The sequence below is a fragment of the Lepisma saccharinum genome, chromosome 6, assembly GCF_977018435.1.
Source record: "Lepisma saccharinum chromosome 6, izLepSacc3.1, whole genome shotgun sequence".
Lineage (NCBI taxonomy): Eukaryota > Metazoa > Arthropoda > Insecta > Zygentoma > Lepismatidae > Lepisma > Lepisma saccharinum.
Window position 1 is genome coordinate 68,716,492 of NC_139234.1, and position 10,302 is coordinate 68,726,793.

Sequence of the window (10,302 nt, forward strand, 5' to 3'; positions counted from 1 at the left end):
ACACAGTGAAAACAGACAGAATGAAAATGGTGATGGACAATTCGCTTACTATTAATTTTTACCCCTGGGTGTACTTACCGTTTGGCGTATAAACCAACACTCTGCAAAACATGACTTGTTCAAGGCGGGTTAAATGCGACAGCAACGTGTACACTAGAGTAATTGCATAGATTTAGACGAGGTACGTGCAACGCGAGAAGTTATAAAGTTACATCTAAATGAATGATTACGAGTGATTTTCAAGGATCATTTACGTTTACTCTATTCCTCTTAATTTTGTCATTTTTTACAATTCATATGTTGATTCACGTAGTACTTACGTTCCTTCTTTAATTTCACCACTACAAAAAATGACACTTCAATATAACAAGATCTCAAATCATTTGGTGGACTTGGATTTCTGCATGACACCAACCAAATTTATGAATACGTTAAAGGGGTATCTCTCTTAATAATGTATTTATTATGATAATTGGATTTGTCATATTGAAGTTTGTTGTAATGATATATTGTACCAGTGTTTGTGATACTTGTTTTGTGTAATTCAGATGAAATGTGTAAATATCTGAACATTTGCTGTCACAGTTAAGCAGTAAACCTGTTCTGTCACCAAGATGTCTGTATATACAGGGTGTTTCTAAAGGTCGTTTACAACGCTTGGGAGGTGATTCCTCACACGAAAACAAGCAAAAAGTCTAAGTTCCATTTTTACGACTGAGGCTTCGTTTCCGAGATAGGAGCCTCGCAAAAGGTGACAAAGTGAACGTCACACCTAACTGGGACGAATACTATCACAGATAGAGAGGCGGTTCCAAGGGAATCATAAAGGAATCGTATGTGCTCAGTCCGGAAGTCACTATGAAAAGTTCACTGCACGCATGCGCAATGGAGTCCTCAAAGGAATTGGGGATTTCCAGCAACAACAATGCATGGAAAAGGTATGTAACGCAGCAAGAAGGACCGTGACAATGAGAAATGCGTTCAAGACAACACATCCCGACCTCAAACATCAAAACATGACCACCGAACACAAAATCCGAAAAGTTGAGCACGGTTGCATACCCCAGTTACACGCGAGGAATGAACGAATCATGTCATGTGGCATACGAGAGACAGGAGGAGGGAAAGAAAAACACAATATCAGATGATTGCGACAACGTGTATTTTTACACGCGACAACTACGTAATATCCCCCCCCCACACACACACACACAACAAACAACAAATGCTACAATATCTTACGCACAGACAGTCCGTGTCACTGTACACCAACTGAAGATGTCACTTTCACCACACAAAGGGGGTGGGGAGCAATACCAAAAGTGTTCGCACGCGATCATTGTGACGTAAAAGAGACCAGTTTTGGAAGCGCTGCACAGGCAAGTCTGGCTCTCGTAGTCTACGTTTGACCTTCATGACTGCTGTTCCCGCGAGAGGAGCTCGAAGGGTTGGTTCTCTCCGGCAGTCGTCCCAATCGTGTTGCAGGTGCTGGGATATGATCAGCAGTTCGCTCTAGGTTGTCATACGCATTGAAGAGTACTAGTATGTTGCATTGAAAGAAGTTGACGTGGTGGAGTGGGTAAGTCAAGTATCGCAACAATTGGTCTGTGGTGTTCGTACGGTGATACGGCCAATTTGTGCAGTGTGCCAGTGTTAAACAAAAACAATACTTTGCAGTTCCAGCTCCCTATTACACAGATGGCTGCGTATACGACCCAGCAGCTAGCAGACATGCATCTCATGTATGGGGAGGCACGTGGTAATAGCCGTGAGGCAAGGCGTCTTTATGGAGAACGCTTTCCACATAGACGTTTACCGTCTCACACCTTCTTTCAGGTAGTGGACAGTCGACTGCGTGAAACAGGGTCAGTGTTACCACCGCGACAAGAAGTTGGAAGACCCCGAAGTGTACGCACACATCAGTTTGCAGAAGATGTGTTAACAGCGGTCGCAGAACATCCTGGCACCAGTACGCGAGTGCTCGCTCGGGCACGAAACACGTCTCATGTGAAGGTTTGGCGAGTGTTGTCAGATGAAGGAATGCACCCTTTTAAACTGCAGAAAGTACAAGAACTGTTACCTCGTGACTTTCGCCCTCGTATGGAGTTTTGCCAATGGTTGTTGCATCAGCTGGACACAAACCCTCACTTCGGGGCAAACGTATTGTGGACAGATGAAGCCATTTTCACCAGGATGGATGTCTTCAATAGTAGAAACAGTCATGTATGGGACTTTGACAACCCACATGCACTTTTTGTGGCCCATCACCAGCACAGGTTTTCAGTGAATGTGTGGTGCGGGATAGTACATGATCATTTAATTGGACCATACATTCTCCCTGTTCGCCTGAATGGTCGCACGTATCATGCATTTCTTAGTGAGGTTCTGCCTGAACTGTTGGAGACCGTACCTTTGGCACTGCGGCAAGAAATGTGGTACCAACACGATGGTGCACCAGCTCATTTCGATCGTAATGTACGACATTTCCTGCATGACGTGTTTCGCAATAGGTTCATTGGTAGGGATGAGCCTGTGCCTTGGCCACCGAGGTCGCCAGATCTCAACCCTCTCGATTTTTTCTTCTGGGGAGAAATGAAAACCCTCGTATACGACACACCTGTCACATCAGCTGAGGACCTCGTTGCTCGCATCAACGTCGCCGCCGCGACGGTAGCAGATACACCTGGCTTGTTTGCTCGTACTCGACAATCCTTGATTCGTCGCTGTCATCTCTGCATAGAAGTAAACGGCAGACATTTTGAAAACCGTCTGTGATTATTGCCCTCGGCAAATACCAGTGAGAACACTTTTGGTATTGCTCCCCACCCCCTTTGTGTGGTGAAAGTGACATCTTCAGTTGGTGTACAGTGACACGGACTGTCTGTGCGTAAGATATTGTAGCATTTGTTGTTTGTTGTGTGTGTGGGGGGGGGGATATTACGTAGTTGTCGCGTGTAAAAATACACGTTGTCGCAATCATCTGATATTGTGTTTTTCTTTCCCTCCTCCTGTCTCTCGTATGCCACATGACATGATTCGTTCATTCCTCGCGTGTAACTGGGGTATGCAACCGTGCTCAACTTTTCGGATTTTGTGTTCGGTGGTCATGTTTTGATGTTTGAGGTCGGGATGTGTTGTCTTGAACGCATTTCTCATTGTCACGGTCCTTCTTGCTGCGTTACATACCTTTTCCATGCATTGTTGTTGCTGGAAATCCCCAATTCCTTTGAGGACTCCATTGCGCATGCGTGCAGTGAACTTTTCATAGTGACTTCCGGACTGAGCACATACGATTCCTTTATGATTCCCTTGGAACCGCCTCTCTATCTGTGATAGTATTCGTCCCAGTTAGGTGTGACGTTCACTTTGTCACCTTTTGCGAGGCTCCTATCTCGGAAACGAAGCCTCAGTCGTAAAAATGGAACTTAGACTTTTTGCTTGTTTTCGTGTGAGGAATCACCTCCCAAGCGTTGTAAACGACCTTTAGAAACACCCTGTATATATATATATATATATATATATATTATGTATTATCTGTCTATATTTGTGAATATGTGTGTGTGTAAAGGAGGAAGGAGGGAGAATGTGTACGTGCGTACATACAAGTTGTAAATGAAAATGTAATATTTTGATATTACCTTTCTGTAATTGGAGACTTGTCTCTGTTGAAGGGAAATAAATAAATACATTTCCTAGCGTTTATGTTTCCTCTTCATATTAATTTTATTTACGTGTTCACATGACCTCTTGTTTAATTCATATTTCTACTCTTCTGTGTCCATGAAGTCTTTTTAATTCATATTTCTTTTCCTAGTATATATGCATCATTTTGGATTCATATTTATGTCCCTTCGGTCCCTATGTTCTCCTTTACTATATACATTTCGTCTCACATAGTGCCTGTGTCCCCCTCTTTTATTTCTTATTTCTAAAGTGCATATTTCCATTATTATGTATACCTACTCTATAATTCATATTTCTTGCATTTTTCTTCGTAATGCAAATTTCCTTTCACTTCGTACTGAAATGCATGTTTTCCTTTACTTAGTTCAATGTTCCTCTTCAATACATTCTTTTTTAGTGCCAGTGTTATCCTTTTTAATGCATAGTTCCCTTCAGTTACTACTTTTGTCACTCCATTAATTCATATTGTTTATTGCTAAGTGTCCTCTTTATTTGTCACGTGCTATAACCCACAGCTGCTACAACAGCAACTTGTTTTCATTCTTGGTTGGGACGCTTCGATCACCAAACCTACAGCTTGGTTTAAGCGATTGACTTGTTGTTTTAAGCCCACTTTATGCACAGAAAGGCTGGACCTACAGTTTAAAGGGATCTGAACCACTGTGTCATGTGTCTCCACCGGGTATCGATCCCGAAACCCTTGATTACCTTAGAGATTGGAACAATGTTTTGTAAAAGTAGTGGTTCACTAACGGCGAAGTGAAAGCTGTGATATGGGCAACAAGTAAGAACGTATGACAAATCGATGAGTTCTATGAGGAAAACAGTGTACAACAATCTGTGTTTAGCCATAATATGTTTAGTCTGTGGACTTATAGTAAGAAAATACTGTTAATGGCATATCCTTGTATTCTTCTCTTCAACCACATGGGGTGCACCACTCGTGTGATCCGATCTTCCAACATTATCTCGTAGAGGATACAATCCCCAATACGACTAATAACAACTCTTGGGATGTAATTTTGAGTACCGTGTGTTTAGGTGATGGAACCCAAACTGCTGAGTTGATGAAGATACCATACTTCGACGAAGAGTCGTTTCGAAACCTTGTTGACTTCCTCGGCTTAAACGGAGATTCATAGAATTTATGTATATCGTTGGGTTCCCACCTACATAGTACTATATATTTAACTATAGTTAAAATCAGTTAGAGTGCTTTCATCCATATACATCAATGTTCTGTCGGTTTTGATGGGTGTCGTTAACAGAAATTCATGTGCAAGTATCCATGCAAATTTCATTAGCTTTTTGCATATACTGTTTGCCTGCATAATTGTGTAGGGTGCACATGAAGTACGGTTATCATGTTAATAATAATGTATTATGTCGGTACCATACGAGATAGATAAATGGTTTTAGAAAGTGTTGTGCCACCTCGACTTATGGGTTATACTGACGGCAAAAATGTCGACGAACAGTAATCAGTGACTTGAATTCTGCATACTACATGGTACAGTCACGGACACTTCTGGGTTGTATCAGTCCTATATACTTTCAGTGGGATTTATACAACCCAGAAGTGTCCTTTACTGTACATTGGACTTTCTCTTGCAAATATTACAAATGTAAAAGGTTCACACGCAGAAAACTAAACACCGGAAACGCGTCGATTAAAGCACTAAAGTGTGTTTCTTGGATTTTGCCAGATTTACAGTTTGATGAATTTTAGTAAATCATTTGTAAAGGAGACACCAAAATGCATCGTATGATGCCAGTGAGTATTTCATATATGTCGAGCTGTGCTTTTAGCATCAGTTGATGAGTTTTTGATGCACTTTCTTGTTGCACTTAAATAATTGGTATGAAATACAGACTTTATGCAATTTTTGTTTCAACTTGTGTATATACTTTTCTGTGTGCAGGGCAAAATACACTTTAAGTTACTATTGAAATGGTAATGGAACTTTATGTACACCTTGTTTATCTTTTCCGCTGATATATCATCTCGCCTGCTGATCTTGTGTTATAGTTGATGGAAGGTTCAGGCTGTTTGAGAAAGAGTTTGAGAACTTTTGACACCGAAAATACCCCTGAGGGACATTGGTGCATGTATATTACAAATTACATGTTGCCAGCGTACATAATATATATACATCAGTTGGGCACTATGTCTCTAATAGTATAACAATTGAATAATATAATGAAAAATAATACAAAACAAATTTTATCTTTAAGTTCAAATTATATAGTGGACTAGTATAGTGAAAGTACAACGTCATATAATATATACAATCTAAATTTATTATATAAAATTATTTAATTCCTGAAATTCTTCAACTGAATGTAATGTACGAGAATAGTAATTTTTTACTTTGTTTTTAAAGAACGTGGTTCTCTCAACATTTTTCTAACTATGTATTTTGTAACGTATTGTGTAACTTAATGCCTGTGTAAAATGGTACTTTCTCGTATGTTAGCCTCACTTGGAAAATGTGAAAGTTATTTTTTGTCTCGTATTGTAACTATGAGTGTCTATGTTCTTTGGATAGTTTCATTTCGTTTCGTGTATAAAAGTAAGTGTTTCAAGTACATAGAGACTTGAAAGTGTTAATATGTGAAATTGTTTAAAACTTACAATTGTTGAATTGTTTAAATGTATGAGTTTTATGTGTATTCGCCAAAATACGCAATGCACTTTTTTATTTAAAAAATCCTCTGTGATTGTGGCGAGTTTCCCCCGAATTGGTTGCCATATCTCAAAATGCTTCCAAAGTTTGCAAAATAGATATTTAGCATACATACCATATTGAAACTATTTTTTTTTTTTTAGAGTTCTTAATTGGTAACATATTGTGTTTAGTCTCTTTCATAAAATGATCTATGTGAGCTTTCCGGTTAAGACACTCGTCTATAAATATTACATCTATGAATACAGGGTGTGACTTAAAAATGGGATTATTTGTTTTCGTTGGTAGAGTTTCCGTAATGGTGTTGGCAACACTTATTGATTGTCATTTGCATCAATGTACGCCATTCACAGACATGGGTCGCTGTCGCTGTGAGGGCGTTCTGGAAAAATGGCGACTCTGTTGCCGCTGCGAGATTAGAATATCGACGTTATTTTCATCTCGGGAGACATGATCTTATTCAATTGGCCAATGCAATCAGGATGTGACTGAAGAACTTTGAAGCGGAAACATTCCTATTCGCATTTTGGAATGTGCTATGGACGATTTCGACCGCAGATTGACCTAGTGTCAACGACAGAATACTGGTCACCCGGAGGACGCAATTTTCATCACATGGACGTGGCTGTGACTATGAGTGTGCATATTTTGCAAATGGCAATGTGTATTTGTGTAGTTGATGTGTTTGTATTTTTTGTAGTAGTAACGTAGTATTAGTTTCGTTGCATTTTTTTTAAAAAAAGCACATTTTTATACCACACCCTGTATATCTGGAGATCCTTCTCTCGATCCATCTCCTGAATTTTACATTTCTGGCGCTTACAGTTTCTGAGATTCGGTCGCAATGGAATCACCCTCGTAAACCTTAGAGGGTGAAGGGAACCAGCGCGGAACAGACAACCGCTTTCTGGATGTCGCATCGAATCCCGTCCGAGGCATCCAAGGAGTAATTTCCTCAGTCAGCCCCCTCCCCTCCCCCCAGGCGATTAGGATTCCAGCGAGGTCGCCGAGGAACACTCCGCACGACTTGAGAACGCAAATTCTCTGGCGGTTCTTGTTTCCTTCGATGCTAAGTGGAGGAGACTTTCATAAGATAGCGGGCTACTTTCTCTCCCCGAAAGAGTCTCAGCTGATTAACCTCCCAGATCGATACGAGGGGAAGGTTGGAAGTTATTGAGACCCGAATGGAGTGGTCCCGACTTGAAGACGACGTTCCTTCTTTTCTTGAACGGCAAGTCTCTTTCGACTCGGGAAGATTATGCCAAGTGGCAAGGTGATTTTACTGATTCACTGAATGTCATAATACGAGGTGAGCAAAAGGTAACTGTGCACCTACACCACGCTACATTATGCAGGGAAAAACTTCCCTTTCTTGATGTTTGTTTGTACATAAGGACATGGGACAGTTGGTTAGTAAGACACTCATTGTTGTGTCTTCGGAGCGTGATCTTGCAAACTGCGGAACTGCATTAGCAATGGTTTTGTTACTCGAAGCTCGTGTGTTTTTGATGGATCAAGTCTTTCGACATGGAGGTGAATATATGGAAGAAGCACGAAATAAGTTAATGGAAACGTTTCCTGCTACAGATACACAGCATCGTAATGCAGTGCGGTGGTTGATCGATAAATTTCGCAGAACGGGATCAGTGAAGAATACGCCGAAATCAGGCAGGTCACAAGTTCTAACAGAGGACAAATTACAGGATATTTCGATTAGAATAGAGCAAAACCCATTGAAGTCAATTCGTAAATTAATCTCAAGAGACATGACTTGACTTGACTTGACACCTCCAGATATTTATCTGTGGGGAGCACTGATAAACTGTGTTTACAAAGACAATCCCAACTCTCTGGATCAACTAAAGGAAGCAATTACAACATTCATCAGGAACATCTCACCATTGGAACTGTCAAGGGGTTTTGCAAACAAGATAAAGCGTGTCAATGCATGCCTAGATGCACATGAAGAACATTTTCAACATTTACTGTATCAGGTATGTAGCATGTAAGAATGTGTGAACAGTAGGCACACAGTTACCTCAGGTGCACACTTACTTTTTGCTCACCTATATCCGAAATTAACATGTACATACGTGCCCCATATGGGCCACCCCAACTTAAGAGTGCAGAATGAGCTCTTATGGGCCCCAAATAAGTGTCAGAAAGGAAAGACGTTAACATCTGCAGAGAAAATAATGGATATGCACTGAGTATAGCAAATGCAATGTTAACGTTTTATTTCCTTTCTCTTGTAATTCAGATCACGTTACAAAGGCGTGTTCGTTTATTGTGTGTCGACCTCCGTGATGGTTAGCACATCGCGCTAAGACGCCAGAGGTCCCTGTCCGAATCCCGGCCTGGGCGTGGGTGTTCTTTATGAGTGTCCCTTCATAACTTTCATCATATCATCACTCAACCTCATCTTCGGGATGAGTCAAAATTGGCCGAAAAGCGTAGTAAAATAAACCAAATCAATCAATCGTTTCTTGTGTTTTCCGCGATGGGAGGGCTAAAATTTACAGCCCAATGACAGTTGCCACTCGCTACAAACCCGCATTTGAAAGAGAGAGAAGGACAGAAAAAAGTTCATCAATGTAGTCTTCCCTGGATTTTGAGTGGATTATTGCATTTATGTGTGCTTTCTTGTCTTGTGTGGTTCTTGAAGCTGGAACGAAGCAATGGACGGTTTTTCTAATTTGGAATAAGAAGTTAGCAGTATTTTGAGTACGCAAATCTCTCATATTCTTTTACCTGTTCCTTTAATTGCTTCTAAAGTTATTGTCTCTTGACGCCATTGATTTGTCGTGGAATTTCATTAAACATAACTCATCCTCATCGTCGTGATTAGCGCAAGGAGACAGAGAAGTGATGGAAAATGTTACAAGATTTTCGAACCAAATTACAACACAATGTAAAAAAGTGCTTTATGCATACATGCGAAAATTTATTTCAAATATGGCCGGCGACCATTCTAAACTTTTTCAGTCTTCCTTCTCACCCCTTGGAAACGAATACTGTGACAGTACCTTTAGCATATGCTCCCTCTCAATTCCTAGTCCATCTCAGTTAACGTAACTGTACAAGTATGTAGCGTTTAATAATCAATCAAGATCTCCCACTGACTAGAACAGACTGTAGAGAGTTCTGTCCCCCGTTAGTCGCGCCGTTCGAACTCCCAAAATAGCTTATTTCAGTCCGTCCCTTCCTCTCCACAGGAATAGTAAGGACGGGTATAGACACCGATTAAGCTTTTGTGGGAAAGCATCAATACTCCATGGGAGGGGTGGAATGAAAATACGCGAATCTAATTAACCAAATTGATATTTCCGCCTCGGGAACAGAGAACTGCTCCTATCCCGTGTGCGTTTGACAGGACGGGATGCTGGGGAGATTGAAATAAGGATTCAAAGCGCCTGCTTCAGGCTTTTCTGCGATGAAAACTAGTGTTCGTTTCCATTGATGAAACTGTCGTCATTTCGCATACAACCCAGCACTGGTTAACAAGCATATTATGAAGCCATGGGTCCCGGTTCGCATCTAGACCTTGGCGTGGATTTTCATCACTCATCTTCATTGTAGAAATTTGCCAAAAGTATCAGAAAAGCGACGCTAAATAACAAAAATCAAAATATCCAAATTATCGATTGCTCAGAAATTTCCAGAGTTGCAAAGGCAAAATTTGGTGTTCACCAAATAATATAAATTCGAAGCTTTTCTGGAGACGAATGATACACAAGCCCTCTCCGGCTATCGACCAGGTGAGTTCTGTAAAGGTTTCCGAGTTTTCGATAAGTAACTTCACTCTCATCTTAAGGCAAAAGAGTGCCGGTAGCTCTCGAGAACTTTGAAACCTTCCCAGAACGCATCTGGTCCATAGATCGGGAAAATATGCTCATAATGTAAATTCGTTCGATGATTATGAGAGGCAAAA